This window comes from Dendrobates tinctorius, unplaced genomic scaffold (genome assembly GCF_039654945.1).
Source record: "Dendrobates tinctorius isolate UK_male_01 unplaced genomic scaffold, ASM3965494v1 ptg000208l, whole genome shotgun sequence".
In the NCBI taxonomy this organism is placed as follows: domain Eukaryota; kingdom Metazoa; phylum Chordata; class Amphibia; order Anura; family Dendrobatidae; genus Dendrobates; species Dendrobates tinctorius.
In genome coordinates, this window is record NW_027361875.1 from 10,678,283 (window position 1) to 10,699,148 (window position 20,866).

The following is a 20,866-nucleotide window of genomic DNA, read 5'->3' on the forward strand; positions in this document are numbered from 1 at the left end:
TCGTGTTTTATTCTTCGGGTCAGTACAATGACAGCGATACTTCATTTATATCTTTTTTTATGTTTTGGCGCATTTATACAATAAAAACTATTTTATATAAAAAATTATTTTTGCATCCCTTTATTCTAAGAGCTATAATGTTTTTATTTTTTCCGGTGATGGAGCTATATGGTCGCTTATTTTTTGTGGGACAAGATGACGTTTTCAGCGGTACCACGTTTATTTATATCCATCTTATTGATCTTGTGTTATTCCACTTTTTCTTCGGCGGTATGATGATAAAGCATTGTTTATTTGCCTTTTTAATGGTGTTCACTAAAGGGGTTAACTAATGGGACAGTTTTATAGATCAGGTCGTCACGGACACAGCGATACTAAATATGTGTACTTTTATTGTTTAGATTTTTTTATTTAAATATTTATTTATTGATGGAATAAATATTGAATTTTTCCTATTATTTTTTACTATTTTATATTATTTTTTACTATTTTTTTAAATATTTTTACAATTATTTAATTTCTTTTTAATTTAATTATTACTTTTACACTGTGTCCCACTATGGGACACTCATTTTGTGCAGACTGATCGCTTCTATAGCATGCAGATCTGCATGCTATAGAAGCTGTCAGCGCTGCACTTTCTGCACACTGACAGCCCATCTGCCTGCTCCCGGAAAGCTGTAATCATGTTTGATTGCAGTGTTCCAGGGATTAAAGCGTCCGTGACCGACCCTGGCACTTAGTGCCAATGTCAGCTGTGAGAATCAGCAGACACCCATCCGGCTGATCGCGTATGACATACTATACAGTCCATACGTGAAATGTCGTGAAGGGGTTAAACAACTTTTAAATGCTTTGCAGTTGGGAGGCGTGGCTGGACATGACCGAGTGAAGACGTGCTCTCTGCTGCTCCTAACCACCATCCACCTAGCAAAAGGTTCCAGTACCTCAGCATGGGCAAATCAGGGGCTAGAAAGACAAGGAGCTGGTCCTCCACCTCATCTGCATCTCCCCAGGGCGATATTGAGCCGTTTCTCACCAGGGCACAGAGATTGGACCAGGCACCATCTCCATCATCCCCCCTGGAACAGAGGCAGTCAGGAGGTGTCCACACGCAGGGTGCAGTTTCTTCACCAGAGCCCAGGGACTAGTCTTCAGACCACCAGGTAAGGCTAGGTTCACATTAGCGTTTCTGTGCGCAGCGTATCATCTGCATGCTCAAACGCATGCAAAAACACATGCAAATGCATGTTTATGCAGCGTTTTTTATCCGCATCATCTTACGCATGATGCCAAAAAAAGCTGCGCTTGCATGCGTTTTTGCATGTGTTTGCGTTGTTTATGCGCATGCATTTGAAATTTCCAATGTTTTGCAGTAGCTTTTCCTTGACATCAGACACCCAGTAAGCGTGTCTCATGGGATTTATATGTATATATTGTGAGGTAGCACTGTCATTTAAGTAGGGGATCACTCGCTTGGCAGCCACAAAATCAGATCCGGCACAGGTTTTCCATAAACTCAGAACGGTCCATGAGGTTTATTAAACATCATAAACCATGACCAGCAATATATAAACGGCATAGCGTCCATGACAGAGCTTCACTCTGTTAGCAATGTCCAATACACAGGCTTTTCAGCCTCACAGTTATATCTCACCCTGTCAGGGCTCTCTCATGGCTGCTTCTCCATACTGCAGACATTCATTCCCTCCAGGGAACTTTCAGGCACTTGCAGCCATTAAACACAGCGTCCACATGTGCTGTCAGGCAGGAAGCCCCATCTCAGCGGGACCTTCCACATTGGACCAACCAGGTCCCAGCATTCACCCCCATGTGACCTACCCTGGCCACATTATATGGTCCATAGCCACGCCCACTGGGTCACATGACTATGACCTCATCACAGGTCCTTCAAACACACATAAACACTTTAAAATAGTGCTTTAAACACACCCCCTGGGTGGGTTTGTAGGTAACCAGGCCTGCCCATCTCTCTAGTTACTTGGAGACTTCTCCCTTACACATTGAAACAACACCTCAGCAGTATCACTGCTGATCAACACATAAGTCTCCATCCCAAAGCCACCCACTTTGAGATACATAACGGCCATTCAGTATTCTGCCATTCATCCTTTCTCCTGGGACATCCACACAGCGCCCCCTAGTGGACTCAGTGGTTACTACACCACATACCTCCCCCTCTGTTCAAACTTGTGGGGTTGAACACGCAACAGCCTTTATTTAGACACACCTACCAAACTAATTTGCACAGGTATCTGCAATTCCTTTCAGTGATATAAAGAGCCCTGACACACATCACCATCAATGAGTTTAAATGACAAACAAAAAAATTCTAACCTTATCACTCCTAAACTCTTTTTGCATAATAATTTGGAACACAGTTTATATGGAGGACTATGGGGTATAAACTGTAGATGTGCTGCTGATAACATGATACTGTATGGTGATCTGTTAGGGTGTGTGCACGCATTGCGGATTAATCTGCAGCTTTTTCTGCAGAGAATCCGTATCTCTTGGCAGAAACCGCAGGGTAAAACACATGCATTTTTCATGCGGATTCCTAGCATGTGTGCAGCGGATTTGATGCAGGTTCTAGTGCGGTTTGGCAGTGCAGATGAGAGAGAGATTGATTGATTTGTATGTCCCAGAACATACACTGCAGCTGCGGTTCCGCAAAAAAGAAGTAACATGCTGCGGAAAATAAACCGCAGCAAATCTGCGCGGAATTTTCTGCAGCATACACGGCGGATTTGGTTTTCCATAGGTTTACATGGTATTGTAAACCACATGGAAACTGCTGCGGATCCGCAGCAAAAACCGCAACGTGTGCACGCACCCTTAGTGATCCATTAGTGATTGTTCTGTCCCCATCATTCTTTCTCAGATGGTGGAAAGAGGCCGGGAAACAAGTGTTGAACGACTTCTTTAATTTTGTCCCTCTCACTCATTTAGCGGCCTGAACTCAGCGCATGTAAATACAATCGAAATGCTTCTGTGATGTGCAATATGTTAGCATTTGGGGCCCCATTTTAAACTTTCCCTAGGGCCCCACTTTGCCTAAAACCAGCCCTGTGGACTCATCAATACATCTAGTACCTGCGTACCCAGTCTGGTCACATGAGGTCAAGTAATGTCCTGCACTAGGAGGAGCCCAGGGTAAACTGCACCACGGTAAGGTCTGACAATGGCTCTGAGAATTTCATTCTGGTACCTAATAGCAGTCAGGGGTAGTGTTGAGCATTCCGATACCGCAAGTATCGGGTATCGGCCGATATTAGTGGTATCGGAATTCCGATACTGACTTCCGATACTTTTGTCATATCGGATACCGGAATCGGAAGTTCCCATCATGCTATGAGCCTGCTTGCTTTGATTAAGCCAATGGGAATCCTCCGAAGTGTGGGCACATCCTGTTAGGAATGTAGGCATGTTAACTATTGGCATGGCTGTGATTGGCTGCCGAAATGATGTCATGATGCACTATAAAAGCCACCGCAGCCGCCATTTCTGGTTCACTCTGCTGTGAATTCAGTTAGGGACAGGCTGCTGTAGAAGACTGTGAGGGACAGTTAGAAATAGCGATTCCACCAAACATCTAGTGCTTTACCCAGGCTACATAAACCACCACTGTAGCCTTCTTTGCCCTAGCAGCAGTGTTCACAGCTTTCTGCAAGGGCTGTGTGAGTGCAGCTCACGCTGTGGAGTGGGTCCTGCAGCCACGTCAGGTTGTAGGCTGCCCAGCGTGCCTCACTGCTGTCTCATACATCTTTTAATTTTTTAGCTGCATTTTTTACATAATTTCAATCTAGTGTGCTTCCATCCGTATCCATATACGTTGGTTGCAAACACTAGTAGTAGACAGCGGAGCCTTTCTGCAGCCTTTCAGTGCTAGTGTCCACTTTGCTGCACTGTTCACGGCTGTCTGAGAGGTCTCTGACTGTGTGTGAGTGCAGCTCACGCTGAGTAGTGTGTCCTGCAGCTACGTCTGGTTGTAGGACGCTCAGCGTGCGTCAGTGCCTCACACATATTTTTATTTGAGTGCAGCTCATTTTTTCTTCTATTAGTGTGCATCCATCCATCTCCATCTACGGTGGTTGCAAACACTATATAGGAGTACACAGCGGAGCCTTTCTGCAGCCTGTCAGTGCCAGTGCCCACTTAGCTGCACTGTTCACGGCTGTCTTGAGAGGTCTCTGACTGTGTGTGAGTGCAGCTCACGCTGAGTAGAGTGTCCTGCAGCTACGTCTGGTTGTAGGACGCTCAACGTGCGTCACTGCCTCACACATATTTGTCTTTGAGTGCAGCTCATTTTTTCTTCTCCTATTAGTGTGCATCCATCCGTATCCATCAACATTGGTTGGTTGCAAACACTATATAGGAGTAGATAGAGGAGCCTTTTTTTTCTGGCTTGTGCCCTGCCGGCGCAGCCAGATTAGTATTACCCAATTTTTTTGGAGCCTCATCTTTTGCATTGTAGGTTACCTGCCTGCATTGTAATAGCTCCAAAAAGTTGGTGATACTATCAGTTTCAATTCTTTGTTCACATACTTTGAGTTTGTTTCCAACAAAGAAACCACAAAAAAAGTTCACCAAACACTACATTTGGAACTTGTATAGGCCACATCAGCTCCTATTAAAGTGTAGTCCACACACACACACTTCATAAAATTAGTGTTTCTTGTACCTGTAACCAGCTGTTCAGGAATAAGCACACTAAGGCCCCCTTTGTACTTTTCTGCCTATCTTAAGCAGTCTGGCAAGATGATGAAGGCAGGGAGTAAGGCGCGTGGGCGTGGGCGTGGAGTTTCAGCAGGGAGAAGACGTGGGGATTCTGCAGGTAGAGGACGTGGGGATTCTGGGCCTGCTGCGGGCACCAGTGGATCAGCATCCCCCAGTTTTAGCAGGCAACAGTCCTTTATGCGCAGCTTTGTAGGACCTCAACGTACCCCACTGCTGCGGGAGGAACAAATTGAAGCCGTTGTCGGATGGATGGCAGCTAACGCATCGACTTCAATTACTTCCACAGCCTCTCAGGACCAGAGCACCGAAGAGCAACCATCTGTCTCTTCACCACCTGCCAAAGTGCCCAGGCAGTCAGAGAGACATGGACAGGAGCCATCACAGTCTCTACTTCTGTTCTCGGAATCTGTTGGCTTGGAAAGAGGGGGCCAGCCAAGCAGCATTCCTGAATGTGAAGAAGAGGGAGTATGCAGTGATGCGCAACTTCTTTGTCCCTCTGAATCTGAAGAGGCGAGTGGGCCAGTGCCTATGGTCAGCACACCTCAGTACGCATCAGATGATGACGAGACTCAGTTGCCACTTTCTGGTGCGTACGGTGCTGGCAAGACAACCCCGGAGAAGCAGCTGTTTGAAGAGGGGAGGGAAGATGATGAGGTCCTTGACCTATCATGGCGTGAGGAACAGGAAGGTGGTGGGAGCAGCTCGGAGGAAGAGATTCCCCTACCGGCCAAAACAGGAGGCAGAGGGAGGGGGAAGACTTGGTTGCCTGTACCCTCCACTTCGGCACCCGTTAGGAGCATTCCTCATTCCAAAGGCAAAACGGGCGCTCCCAAGACTTGCAGTGCGTGGTCCTTTTTTGACACAGTTGCAGATGACAATTGCTTTGTCAAATGCAAGCTGTGTCATCAGAAAGTCAAAAGAGGGAGAAATGTCAGCAACCTCAATACCACAAATATGTGGAAACATGTGCGCACCAAGCACGAGTTGGAGTTGCAGAGACACCCTGAAGACGTAGGCCAACGTACAGCACCACCTACCACCTCTTCAGTTCGTGTTGGGGCCTCTTCCTCCAGCTCACACACTGCGGGTTCGGCTTCCTCACAGGATCGCCAAGGAAGAACCTCTGCCACTGTTGTCCGGAGACCCTGTCAGATTCCACCCATAGCAGCACGTTCCCATCCATCACAGCCATCGGTAGCACAGGCATGGGATAAAAGGCGCCCTTACTCGGCAAACCATCCCCGAGGACAGTCTCTGAATGCTGGCATTGCCAAACTTCTGGCAGTTGAAATGCTGTCATTCAGGCTGGTGGACACTGACACCTTCCGGGACTTAATGGCATTGGCAGTCCCCCAATACAACGTGCCCAGCCGCTTTTATTTCAGCAGGCGAGCCGTCCCTGCCTGCAGAAACATGTTGAGGGCAAAATAAAACATGCGCTACTAAACGCCGTTAGTAGCAAGGTCCACCTGACCACCGATGCGTGGACCAGTAACCATGGACAGGGACGATACCTTTCCCTCACTGCCCACTGGGTCAATGTTGTGGAGCCGGGTACAGATCTGGAGAGTGGCGCTGTACGTGTTCTTCCAACGCCACGGATTGCAGGACTCCAGTCTGTACACATAGACTCCTCCTCCTACTCAAGTTCCTCAGAAACAGCAGAGCAGGAGCCTGTTACGACTGATATGAGCACAGCCGTGGCCAAACGTCAACAGGCTGTACTCAAATTAATTTCTTTGGGGAATCGAAGCCACACAGCGCAGGAGCTCTGGAATGCTATCAAGCAGGAGAGCGATGTGTGGTTTGGGCCAGCGAATCTCCAGCCGGGCTTGGTAGTGTGTGACAATGGCCGAAATCTGGTGGCAGCTCTTGGCCTAGGCAACCTCACACACATCCCATGTCTGTCACATGTGCTTAATTTGGTCGTGCAGAGCCTTCTGAGGGACTATCCGGATCTTGATGCACTGTTGCACAAGGTCCGAATAGAGTGCGCTCACTTGCGGCGTTCCAGCACGGCAAGATCGCGCCTCGCTGCTCTGCAGCGACGATTTGGCCTTCTGGAACATCGCATCATATGTGACCTACCCACCCGGTGGAATTCAACGTTACATATGTTGGAGCGGTTGTGTGAGCAGCAGGCAGCAGTCATGGAGTACCAGCTGCATCAGGCGCAAACAAGTCGCACTGTGCGCCGTTCACACTTCAGCACCATTGAGTGGGCCTCTATGAAGGACATCTGCCTCGTTTTGCGTGCCTTCGATGAATCCACGCGGATGGCGAGTGCAGATGATGCACTAGTCAGCATGACTGTCCCCCTTATCTGCCTGCTTCAACAAACACTGCAAGCACTAAGGGATGAGGTTTCGGAAGAGGTGGAGGATGAGGAGTCCCAAATGCCATCTGCTTCTGGACAGTCTGCGCTACGTGTTTCCTCACAAAGGCCTAGGCAGGGGACACTTTGTGAGGAGGATGAGGAGGAGTCGATGGAGGAGGAAGACATCTCTCCAGAGGAGGGAGGTACACAAACCTCTACTCAGTATGTACAGCGAGGGTGGGGTGATGCAGAGCAGGCCGAGGTCACGCCTCAAACAGGGGACAGCGGTTCTTTGGCAGTTGGGAGTCTGCAGCACATGGTTGATTTCATGCTGCAGTGCCTGAGAAACGACCGCCGCATCGCCCACATTCTCGTCTCGGCTGATTATTGGGTGTACACCCTCCTAGATCCTCGCTACCGGGACAGCGTACAAAGGCTCATACCAACGTTGAACCGGGAGCGTAAACTGCGGGAGTACGAAGAGTCACTGGTGCAGTCCATAATGTTTTCCATTCCACCCGACAGCATTGTTGCTAGTGCTTTACAAAGCAGCTCTGTGCGTCGAGGCAGTGGAGGAAACTCTGCACAAAGAGGGAGCAGAGGCAGCGCCGCAGCACAAGGCAAGACCACTATGGCCCAAATGTGGCAAAGTTTTGTGTGTCCACCACAATTGTCTACACCATCAGCGACGCCTCGAGTCAGCAGGAGGCAACGCTTCCGTCAGATGGTGTCAGACTACATGTCTTGCCCTGTCACTGTACTCCCAGATGGCTCTTCCCCCTTCAAGTTTTGGGTCTCTAAGCTGGATACATGGCCAGAGCTTAGCCAGTATGCATTGGAGGTGCTGGCTTGCCCTGCTGCCAGTGTATTATCGGAACGCGTCTTTAGTGCCGCAGGTGGTGTACTAACAGACTGTCGCACGCGACTATCTTCCGATAATGTTGACCGGCTGACTTTTCTGAAAATGAACAAGGCCTGGATCTCCAAAGACTTTGCCATTCCTCTTACAGACTAAATTAGTGGTTGGCAACTGTATCCAGTTCAGCTGGTGTGTTCATTTTTCTACCACCTGAACTATAATCCCTGTGCTTCAACACAGCCAGTTGTCGCTCAGATGTGTCGTCTGCACAGAGAAACACACTAGCTCCTGTGTTAGTGTGGTTCAGTAACGCCAGCTGATCCCCTGCTGTGTGGATGGCAAAGTCACCAGCTCCATCAACATTCAAACCACTACTGATTTTTAACCGTGCCCAAGTTAGGTCTCTGGCTCCACTGTCTCTACTATTTCCCCTGGCCTCCAACCCCGCCATCTACATCTCTGAAGTGGCGTCAGCACAATCTACACTTGTTCCTGTGTTCCTGTGGCTCAGTCCCATCAGTTTATCCCCTGATGTGTGTCCGGCAAGGTCTCCTGCTCTGTCCACATTCCCATAACCAGTAGTGGGAATGAGGACAGAGCTGGCGAGCTTGCCGGACAAACATCAGGGGATGAACTGACGGGACTGAGCACCAGTAACACAGGAACAAGTGTAGATTGTGCTGACGCCACTTCAGAGATGTAGCTGGCGGGGTTGGAGGCCAGGGTAAATAGTAGAGACAGTGGAGCCAGAGGCCTAAGTGGAGCATGGTTAGAATCAGTAGTAGTCAACAACCTCCATAAAAACCGCTGCCCATTGGCCTCTGCATGCGGCATGCGTAATCCTGGGCTCTAACAGCGTCAGTTGGTGTTCAGAAGTGTAGTCTCCACAGAGCCAAACACATTCGTTCAAGTGTTAGTGGGGTTCAGCACTGCCAGCTGTTCCCCTGCTGTGGAGATGGCAAGTCTCCTGCTGCCTACACCTGCCAAAATCCAGTAGGCCCCAGCCTGCTCCTCGCCTGATCCTGGGCTCCAACAGCGTCAGTTGGTGTGCAGAAGTGTCGTCTCCACAGAGCCAAACACATTCGTTCAAGTGTTAGTGGGGTTCAGCACTGCCAGCTGTTCCCCTGCTGTGGAGATGGCAGTCTCTCCTGCTGTCTCCGCATTCCAAAGACAGTAGGCCTCTGCCTACACCCTCCTATTTCCTGGGCTTCAACACAGCCAGTTGTAGCTCGGAAGTGCCGTCCACACGGAAAGAGACACTTGCTCCCGTGTCTCAGTGGGGTTCAGTAACGCCAGCTGTTCCCCTGCTGTGTGGATGGCAGTCTCTCCTGCTGTCTCTGCATTCCAAAGACAGTAGGCCTCAGCCTACACCCAGATTTTGCCTGGGCTTCAACACAGCCAGTTGTAGCTCGGAAGTGCCGTCCACACGGAAAGAGACACTTGCTCCCGTGTCTCAGTGGGGTTCAGTAACGTCAGCTGTTCCCCTGCTGTGTGGATGGCAGTCTCTCCTGCTGTCTCTGCATTCCAAAGACAGTAGGCCTCTGCCTACACCCAGATTTTGCCTGGGCTTCAACACAGCCAGTTGTAGCTCGGAAGTGCCGTCCACACGGAAAGAGACACTTGCTGCCGTGTCTCAGTGGGGTTCAGTAACGTCAGCTGTTCCCCTGCTGTGTGGATGGCAGTCTCTCCTGCTGTCTCTGCATTCCAAAGACAGTAGGCCTCAGCCTACACCCAGATTTTGCCTGGGCTTCAACACAGCCAGTTGTAGCTCGGAAGTGCCGTCCACACGGAAAGAGACACTTGCTCCCGTGTCTCAGTGGGGTTCAGTAACGTCAGCTGTTCCCCTGCTGTGTGGATGGCAGTCTCTCCTGCTGTCTCTGCATTCCAAAGACAGTAGGCCTCTGCCTACACCCTCCTATTTCCTGGGCTTCAACACAGCCAGTTGTAGCTCGGAAGTGCCGTCCACACGGAAAGAGACACTTGCTCCCGTATCTCAGTGGGGTTCAGTAACGTCAGCTGTTCCCCTGCTGTGTGGATGGCAGCCTCTCCTGCTGTCTCCGCATTCCAAAGACAGTAGGCCTCTGCCTACACCCTCCTATTTCCTGGGCTTCAACACAGCCAGTTGTAGCTCGGAAGTGCCATCCACACGGAAAGAGACACTTGCTCCCGTGTCTCAGTGGGGTTCAGTAACGTCAGCTGTTCCCCTGCTGTGTGGATGGCAGTCTCTCCTGCTGTCTCCGCATTCCAAAGACAGTAGGCCTCTGCCTACACCCTCCTATTTCCTGGGATTCAACACAGCCAGTTGTAGCTCGGAAGTGCCGTCCACACGGAAAGAGACACTTGCTCCCGTGTCTCAGTGGGGTTCAGTAACGTCAGCTGTTCCCCTGCTGTGTGGATGGCAGCCTCTCCTGCTGTCTCCGCATTCCAAAGACAGTAGGCCTCTGCCTACACCCTCCTATTTCCTGGGATTCAACACAGCCAGTTGTAGCTCGGAAGTGCCGTCCACACGGAAAGAGACACTTGCTCCCGTGTCTCAGTGGGGTTCAGTAACGCTAGCTGATCCCCTGCTGTGTGGATGGCAAAGTCTCCTGCTGCCTACACAGTCCTACTACTACTGATTTTTAACCGTGCTCCAATTAGGCCTGTGGCTCCACTGTCTCTCGTATTTCCCCTGTCCTCCAACCCCGCCAGTTACAGCTCCGAAGTGGCATCTGCACAATCCACACTTGTTCCTGTGTTACAGGTGTTCAGTCCGGTCAGTTAATCCCCTGATGTGTGTCCGGCAATGTCGCCTGCTCTGTCCACATTCCCATGTTCAGTGTGAACATGCTCTCATCTGTGCAGAGAACGTAGGAACGGCCAATTCTGGTGTTCTCATGTTTGGGCCACTTGAATTACAAGGTGCTGGGCTGTTAGTAAGGAGGATGCGAATAGGTAATTCAGGTGGGAGAAAGGGAGTAAGCGAGCCAGTGGAGGACCGGGCAGAGACAGGAGATTGGAGATATAAGTGTATAGTTTTTTATTTTTTAACCAGTCTGTTTATTGTGCTTTTCATTCTGCAGAGACTACAAGAAAAAAAAAACAAAGTAAAGGACAAATATAGATCGTGTTATTGAATATCAAAACCTTATTAACCAAACAATAGATGTGCAAGAGTAATATTATTGTTATTATTATTATTATGCATTTATATAGCGCCATTTATTCCATGGCGCTTTACATGTGAAAAGGGGAAATATAGACAAGTATAATAAACATGTGGAAGACAAGGGACACACAAGTACATAAGGAGAGGGGACCCTGCCTGTGAGGGCTCACAGTCTACAGGGATGGGTGAGGATACAGTAGGAGAGGGTAGAGCAGGTCATGCGGTGGTTCAGTAGACCGAGGATCATTGCAGGCTGTAGGTTTGTCGGAACAGGTGGGTCTTCAGGTTCTTCTTGAAGGTTTCCGTTGATGGTGAGAGTCTGACGTGTTGCGGCAGAGAGTTCCAGAGTATGGGGGAAGCACGGGAGAAGTATTGTATGCAGTTGTGGGAAGAAGAGATAAGGGGGGAGTAGAGAAGGAGATCTTGAGATGATCGAAGGTTGCGTGCGGGTAGGTACCAAGAGACCATGTCACAGATGTATGGAGGTTGTGGATGGCTTTGTATGTCATGGTTAGGGTTTTGATTTGGAGCCTCTGAGCAATAGGAAGCCAGTTAAGGGCCTGGCATAGGGGGGAGGCTGGGGAATAATGGGGAGACAGGTGGATTAGTCGGGCAGCAGAGTGTAAGATGGACTGGAGCGGAGCCAGAGTGCTAGAGGGGAGGCCAGAGAGTAGGAGGTTGCAGTAGTCGAGGCGGGAGATAAGAGCATGCACTAGTGTTTTTGTGGTTTCGTGGTTGAGGAATGAGCAGATCCAGGAAATATTTTTGAGTTTGAGGCGGCAGGAGGAGGCGAGGGCTTGGATATGTGGTTTGAAAGAGAGCGCAGAGTCAAGGATCACCCCAAGGCACCGAGCGTGCGGGACTGGGGAAAGAAAGCAGCCATTGACATTGATGGATAGGTCTGGTAGAGGGGTAGAGTGAGAGGGGGAAGATGATGAATTCTGTTTTGTCCATTTTCAGTTTGAGAAAGCGAGCAGAGAAGAAGGCTGAGATAGCAGACAGACATTGTGGGATTTCAGTCAGTAAGGAGGCGAGGTTGGGTCCAGATAGGTAGATCTGCGTGTCATCGGCATAGAGGTGATACTGCAAACCGTAGGATTCTATGAGCTGTCCCAAGCCAAAGGTGTAGATGGAGAATAGTAGGGGTCCTAGGACAGAGCCTTGAGGAACACCAACAGACAGGGGACGAGGTGAGGAGGTGGTGTGTGAGAGGGAGACACTAAATGTTCGGTCAGTTAGGTATTGTCATGGTCACGTGCGACTGGACACACCGCCTCCAGCAGGGCGAATTTATATGACACACGTGACCCTGGATACACCGCCTCCAGCAGGGCAAATTTAAATAATAGAACGTGCAGCTGGATACACCGCCTCCAGCAGGCGAATTTCAGGATAAAGGGGAATACCAGGGAAACAATTAGAATGGTGGCCCTGCACTAGGGAACGGGGATGTGGAGACCTCCTGCACTCCCGTGAGTCAGTGTCTACACTCCCAACGTTTCCTAGGCCAGTTCCGCACCGGGCGCCGATAAGGATACCTAATAACCCTAGCTCGCCCTGCACCTAGCCCTTTCTAGAACAGTGGACGGTGCGGAAACTAATCCCACCACTGTACTAAAACACACACAAGGAAAAGTGACAAAACAGGGAAACACCACTTAGCTTTGCTCTGTTGCTTTTGCTCCTAGCAACAGAGACCATCACCTGTGCATCTTTTCCTCTGGCCGGGTCCAACACCGGGGTGCAGCTTTACAGCAACAACGTCCAGCACTCAAGTGCCACCTTGGAGCAACAGAGTCCTGCACCTAAGTGCAGCTCTCCAGCGACAGAGTCCAGCAACTGAGTGCAGCTCTCCAGCGACAGAGTCCAGCAACTGAGTGCAGCTCTCCAGCGACAGAGTCCAGCAACTGAGTGCAGCCCTCCAGCGACAGAGTCCAGCAACTGAGTGCAGCTTTACACCATAGCTGCCACTCCACTAAGCTTTGCCAGCACTCTTCACTGACACCATAGCTGCCACTCCTCACTGACACCATAGCTACCACTCCAGGAATCCGACTGAGCTGCCCAGGACTCTCATCCAGCTCCTTTCTTCCCCAAGGCTTGGTTGCGACTGAGCAAAATCACCAACAGTGAGTGAGCACAACTGACACACCTTTATTGAGCACTCACACCTGTTTCATAATAACGTGCACTAAACCAAAGTAACCAGTGTGCAATGACCCTATTGGCCACCGGGGGAAAACTTGAACTGAAACCACCACAGTAAATACTATGAAAAAACTCGGCACTCAAATGGCAAAAATGACTTAGATCCTTCGTTTTATTTGAATCCAAATTGTGTTAAACGTTTTCATTCCAACAACGGATCTTCATCAGAACTTCTCTATAAAGGCATATTTACAAAAATAGAAAACAAATCTATGTTATTGGGTATCACATTTAGAGGAGATAACATACATTACAATGCATACTACGAGAAGCAAGATTAAGCTACTCATCAAAATTTACATAAATCCTGTCAAATAAAGTCTTGAAGGTGATTTTTCAGATGTGAAGTGATCCGTGAGGTAAGGTATATAGATCTGTATTAAGGAAAACTCCGCCAACATCACTTAAAGAGTCTGTAGAACCTATATCATAAGTGAGATCATGGTTAAGGATATGATGTTCTGGTAACAAGTGCCAACCAAAGGTGAACTGTGACAGAAATACACGTGTTGTGTGGACTATATCTTTTCCTGAAAAAAGGAGAGAGCAAAGAGTAAATAACATGCAGAGTGAGAACTTATGTAACATATAAACAACAATAGTAGTGGCGCACGTGAGTGAGCGTGAGGGCATTACAAAGGCAAATATAAATTGTAGATTGTACCTGAGTTAATTATAGGGAGAGCGCTGGTGTGACAAACCCTGTCACCTGTTTCATTATGGCACTGCAGATGATAAAATAAGGGAGATTTGCTATGATGTACACCGCTCATGGAGCGATGAGGAAAATGTTGTTTAGTTGTTACCTGACCCCTCTGGTTGTCAGAGTCCTGCGGTGTGACCGCTGAAGTGGAGACACGTCAATGGAATCGCGGTATACCCGCTGTAGAGAAGGACGCTCTGGTATTGAACTCGACATGGATCTACAAAGATTCTTTAGAAACCTTAGGCTTAAGACACACTTTGCAAGACAACCACATAGACCAATTGAACAGGTTTCCACAAGCCTGCTTCAACTTACAAATCTGGGGCTTTGTATACGTAGCACCTTTATGCCCCCAAAGGGCAACTCACCAATTGAGACTTTTATCGCTCTAGTTGAAAGAGACATAGAGATCTTTCATAGGGAAGTTAATCAGGGCAAATTCCATCACCATACCGATTTATCTAGAGAAGAAAGAATGGCGCTTGACGACCTTTCTTCCGATAAATCATTGGTCATCAAACCTGCCGATAAGGGTGGGGCTTTAGTCATCATGGACAGATCAGACTATCTAAGCAAAATTCACAGACAATTAAGTGACAGGGAGGTATATAGGCCTATTGCCCATAACCCTCTGGATTCCATTATCAATAAAATCAAGCCGATTATACAACATCAAATAGGGGTAGGCACAATTGATAAAAAGATAGGTGACTTTCTTTTGAATTCAGATCCCATCACACCGGTCTTCTACGTATTACCGAAGATCCACAAGAGATTGGAGAAACCACCAGGTCGCCCAATTGTATCCTCAACGAACTCCATCCTTTCCCCTCCGGCCATGTTTCTGGAGAAAATACTTACACCACTAGTTAAAACTACAAAGTCATATCTGAAAGACACCAATGAGTTTATATCACTCATCAAATATTTGGGTTCTCTTCCATCTTCTTCCTTTTTGGTCACGTGGGATGTTAACAGCCTATATACGTCCATTACACATGAGAAGGGTTTAAGAGCCATTGAGATTTTAATGGTAAAGGCAGACATAGATAGTAGAATCCGCAACCTTTGCTTGGACCTCTTGAAACTAGTGTTGAAAGATAACTATTTTCTCTTTCAGGACACGTTCTATATACAGAAACAGGGTACCGCAATGGGGTCACACGTAACGCCCCCCTACGCTATTGCCTATATGGCTTCATTTGAGGAGGACCATGTCTATACCCACCCCCTGTACAAGCAACACTCTTTGATATGGCTTAGATTTATAGATGACATCTTTTGCATATGGAATGGCCCCCTGGACACCCTTATACAATTTGACCATCACATTAATAACACAGGTCAACGAAAAAAATTTTTTTTTCTGGTGTCCAAAATATTTTAATGAATTTGGGGTATTTTTGGGGTGCTGATTCTGAATATGTCATCAGTTTTGCCAGATTGGCTCAAGTTTTTGAGATTTTTGGTATCTTATTTATAGCACTTGTTGGTAAATGCGACGCATCATCTCATTAATTTCTTTGGATTAGTACTTGAACTGAGCAGTTCTCAATATAGTTTTGTGTTAATTAGTGTTCTAAAAGTTTGTTCATAGCTTGATTTTTGCACTAACTTTATGTTGTTGTCTGTTTTCCAGTGAAAAGCATGAACTCATCATGAAGAAGTTGTCTTAACGATCCAGACTCATTCTGTTACATTTGTGGTGAATATACACTGCCAAAACATAGAAGAAACATAACAGACTTCGTAAAAAAAGTGTATTTTGCCTATTTTGGGGTTATGCTTGGGGACCAAGACAAGTTTTGGGCACCACACATAGTGTGCAAAGCATGTATCGAATTATTACGAAAATGGAGCAAAGGACAAAGAAAAAGCTTCAAATTTGGTGTTCCAATGGTGTGGAGAGAGCCAAAAAATCATCATGATGACTGTTATTTATGGTAAACACAGGTACAGGCACATCTTCACAATGAGGGACAGGCCTTCTTGCAGATTCCATGTTACTCCCATTTTCGTTTCTTATGCTTATTGAATCCTTGCACTTGCACTGCACAGAAATAACAGTCATCATGATGATTTTTTGGCTCTCTCCACACCATTGGAACACCAAATTTGAAGCTTTTTCTTTGTCCTTTGCTCCATTTTCGTAATAATTCGATACATGCTTTGCACACTATGTGTGGTGCCCAAAACTTGTCTTGGTCCCCAAGCATAACCCCAAAATAGGCAAAATACACTTTTTTTACGAAGTCTGTTATGTTTCTTCTATGTTTTGGCAGTGTATATTCACCACAAATGTAACAGAATGAGTCTGGATCGTTAAGACAACTTCTTCATGATGAGTTCATGCTTTTCACTGGAAAACAGACAACAACATAAAGTTAGTGCAAAAATCAAGCTATGAACAAACTTTTAGAACACTAATTAACACAAAACTATATTGAGAACTGCTCAGTTCAAGTACTAATCCAAAGAAATTAATGAGATGATGCGTCGCATTTACCAACAAGTGCTATAAATAAGATACCAAAAATCTCAAAAACTTGAGCCAATCTGGCAAAACTGATGACATATTCAGAATCAGCACCCCAAAAATACCCTAAATTCGATGAAATATCTTTGGCACCAAAAATGCTGTTGACCAGTGTAATATATGGCCCGAACTTAAATTTTCCTTACAATTTGATAAAGACAGGATGAATTTCCTAGATACACTGATCAACAAAGACTCATTAGGGACTCTGAAGATAGACCTCTATATCAAACCGACAGATAGGAATAGCATCTTACATTTTGAAAGTTTTCACCCATCCACAGTTAAAAAATCTATCCCCAGATCACAGTACTGCAGGATAGATAGAATAGTCTCAGAGGGGGCCACTAAGACCCAGAGATTGAATGACATGACAAAGAAATTTACGGAAAGGGGTTACCCAGCAAAACTTCTGACTGAGTCGAGATCCATGATAGGCCAATTTGATAAAACCAATAAAGCAGATAAACGTATTCCCTTTGTTAACACATATCACCCCTACTCGAGAAAAGTACAATCTTCTATTAACAGACACTGGGGTCTATTATCAAAAAGTTATCCAGAAATAGAGGAATTTCAGAAACCATTTCTCCCTTGTTACCGGAGACCGAGAAATTTAAAGAATAAGCTTGTTAGAGCGGATATAGGCTCCAATACAAGGGTACCAAGACAAACTTTTCTCCAGACACAGAAATGTGGCACATTTCCATGCCTATCCTGCCTACAGTGCAATAACATACAAAAAGGTGATCATATCTTTCACCCACAGACGGGAAGGGCTGTTCCTATCAAAGGGTTCTTTACATGTGAATCGACATACGTTGTGTATTTGATTAAATGTCCATGTGGCCTGGCTTATGTGGGGGAGACCACACAGATGGTGAAAGACAGAATTTCACAACATAAGTCAAATATAAGATGTAAAAAATCCCATCTCCCACTCCCATATCACTTTCTTGAGAAGGGACACAATATTTCCCAATTAAAGTTTCAAGTATTGGAGCAAAATGAAGCTGACAGAAGAGGGTATGATAGAACAAAGAGGCTCAAAAAAAGAGAAGCCTATTGGATTTTCACTTTACAAACCTTGGAACCCAAAGGACTAAATAGAGACTACGACACACAGAGTTTTCTATGATATGAAGTGTGGTTGGACTGAATACTGTATATAACTTGAATCCTTTATATTTTAAAGTACCTGTTTTGACCATTATTTTTTCTTCTCTCATATAGAATCGTTAGAATTGACTCTCCACTTCCTCACCGAGCACTACTGTTTCACCTGGTATAGTATTTTGCTCTCTGCCACGTTTACATAGATATATAACAAAACTAAAGTTCATATAGTTTATTCCTATCATAAACCCCCACTTACCCTTTAAGGGCCTTTAAACATAGGTTAAACATAGACACTATATGTCCATTTGGTTTTACAATAATAATATCTTCAACTTTTTTTTTTCATTTTTCATTTCACTGCTCAGCCAGAATGAGCCCTATTTTGTTTTGTATATAGTGAGCGCAATAAAAACATATCTGATGATTGACATTAGTGTCTTTCATCCATTATCCTTTCTTGCCCTGATAGCCACAAACAGGGACCAAGAACACAAGCTTGCTCCTCCATCGACATAAGTATTCACTGTGCGCAGGCGCGATGATATGGAGAATCAAAAACAGGGGAAGAGCGCAGGCGCGCTCCCTTTTTTCTCTGATGTAACCGCCGTGCTTACAATGCGCAGGCGCGATGACGTGGACAGCTTTGTCCTCACCCAGCTGCACGTAATATGATGACGCTCAGGGGAGTTTCCCCGCCGGGACATATAAACCCGGAAGTGGAGCCCAATACCAGGGCGTCCTTCTCTTCAGCGGTCACACCGCAGGACTCTGACAACCAGAGGGGTCAGGTAACAACTAAACAACATTTTCCTCATCGCTCCATGAGCGGTGTACATCATAGCAAATCTCTCCTATTTTATCATCTGCAACGCCACAATGAAATAGGTGACAGGGTTTGTCACACCAGCGATAACCAGAGGGGTCAGGTAACAACTAAACAACATTTTCCTCATCGCTCCAAGAGCGGTGTACATCATAGCAAATCTCCCTTATTTTATCATCTGCAGCGCCATAATGAAACAGGTGACAGGGTTTGTCACACCAGCGCTCTCCCTATAATTAACTCAGGTACAATCTACAATTTATATTTGCCTTTGTAATGCCCTCACGCTCACTCACGTGCGCCACCACTATTGTTCTTTATATGTTACATAAGTTCTCACTCTGTATGTTATTTACTCTTTGCTCTCTCCTTTTTTCAGGAAAAGATATAGTCCACACAACACGTGTATTTCTGTCACAGTTCACCTTTGGTTGGCACTTGTTACCAGAACATCATATCCTTAACCATGATCTCACTTATGATAAAGATTCTACAGACTCTTTAAGTGATGTTGGCGGAGTTTTCCTTAATACAGATCTATATACCTTACCTCACGGATCACTTCACATCTGAAAAATCACCTTCAAGACTTTATTTGACGGGATTTATGTAAATTTTGATGAGTAGCTTAATCTTGCTTCTCGTAGTATGCATTGTAATGTATGTTATCTCCTCTAAATGTGATACCCAATAACATAGATTTGTTTTCTATTTTTGTAAATATGCCTTTATAGACAAGTTCTGATGAAGATCCGTTGTTGGATCGAAAACGTTTAACACAATTTGGATTCAAATAAAACGAAGGATCCAAGTCATTTTTGCCATCTGAGTGCCGAGTTTTTTCATAGTATTTACGTGGGCTGGAGACCCTACTTGTGCACCAAGTACCATCTATTTGAAGAGTGCCTTGTTGTTTCTATTTTGAAACCACCACAGTGCAATGACCCTAATGGCCACCGGGGGCAAAACAAACTCCGAGCACACAGCTCATGGAAAAAAAAGGTTACTTGTGCATTTATCTGTCAGATCCAACCTGGATCATGACAGGTATGATGAGATCCAGGATAAGGCACAGTCTGTGATGCCAAGAGATGAGAGAGTCTGTAGCAGGAGGGAATGGTCTACGGTGTCGAAGGCAGAGGACAGGTCCAGGAGAAGGAGGACAGAGTAGTGTCGCTTGCTCTTGGTGGTTAGTAAGTCATTAGTGACTTTATTTAGGGCAGTTTCAGTTGAGTGATACGGTCGGAAGCCAGATTGCAACCGATCAAAGAGGGAACAGGAGGAGATGAGAGAGGACAGTTCAAGATATACATGCTGTTCCAGTAGTTTTGAGTCATAAGGGAGAAGAGATATCGGGCGATAGTTAGACACAGAGGATGGATCAAGGGAGGGCTTTTTGAGGATGGCTGTGATTGAGGCATGATTGAAGGATGAGGGAAAGACACCATTTGTAAGTGAAAGGTTGAAGAGGTGTGTTAGAGATTGGATGAAGACTGTGGCCAAGTTAGGGATAAGGTGAGATGGGAGAGGGTCGAGGGCACAAGTGGTGAGGTGTGATCTTGCAGAAGGGTGGAGAGCTGATCTTCTGTCATGGTGGAGAAGCTGGCTTTTGCAGAACAGGGCTGAGCGACTAAGAGGGGCATTGGGGGCTGCGGGCCAAAGTTTTGTCTGATCTTGTCGATCTTCTGCTTAAAGAAGGAGGAAAAGTCTTCAGCAGAAATGAGAGGAGGGGGAGGAGGTGCGGTGGGATGGACTAGAGAATTGAAAGTGTTGAAGAGTTGCTTAGGGTTGTGAGACAGGGAGGATATGAGAGATGCGAAGTAAGTTTGTTTAGCGGCAGAGAGCGTGGACTTAAAGCTGGCAAGAGACTACTTGTATGCACTGAAGTGCTCAGTAGAATGGGTTCTCTTCCATCTCCGCTCAGCGGCCCTGGAAACCCGTCTCAGTTCTTTGGTCAGGCTGGTCAGCCAGGGCTGCCTGTTGATTGTACGAGTTTTGCTCTGCATGGGGGGGCAGCCGAATCAAGTATTGTTGTTATTGTGGTGTTATAAAAAGTGGCAGCAGCATCTGTGTCATGAAGGGAAGCTATGTCTGTAAGAGGGAGAAGGAACTCAGAGAGTGAATGTAAATTGAGGTGTTTGAGATTCCTGCGAGGGTGAGCGAGTTTATGGAGCAGGGGTTGCGCAGTAGGAGAGGAGAGGGAACAGAATGTCAGTAGGTTGTGGTCAGACAGGGGGAGGGGTGAATTATTGAGATTAGTGAGGGAACAGAGACGAGTGAAGATAAGGTCCAGCGTGTGACCATCTTTGTGAATGGCCGCAGAGGACCATTGAGTGAGGTCAAGGGAAGCTGTGAGCGATAGAAGTTTAGAGGCAGCTGGGGTGGAGGT

The 20,866-nt window shown here is 46.6% G+C and overlaps 1 long non-coding RNA gene across 2 annotated transcripts in view; it reads left to right on the forward strand.

Moving 5' to 3' along the window:
- Positions 1–19,292, forward strand: part of LOC141058006 (uncharacterized) — a 42,511-nt gene extending 23,219 nt beyond the window's left edge. For both annotated transcript variants that reach the window (XR_012222073.1, XR_012222074.1), the window contains exons 2-4: positions 862–1,166; positions 17,769–17,820; positions 18,857–19,292. This is a non-coding gene — a long non-coding RNA (uncharacterized lncRNA). The remainder of the gene's footprint in view (positions 1–861; positions 1,167–17,768; positions 17,821–18,856) is intronic.
- Positions 19,293–20,866: the final 1,574 nt, after the last annotated feature.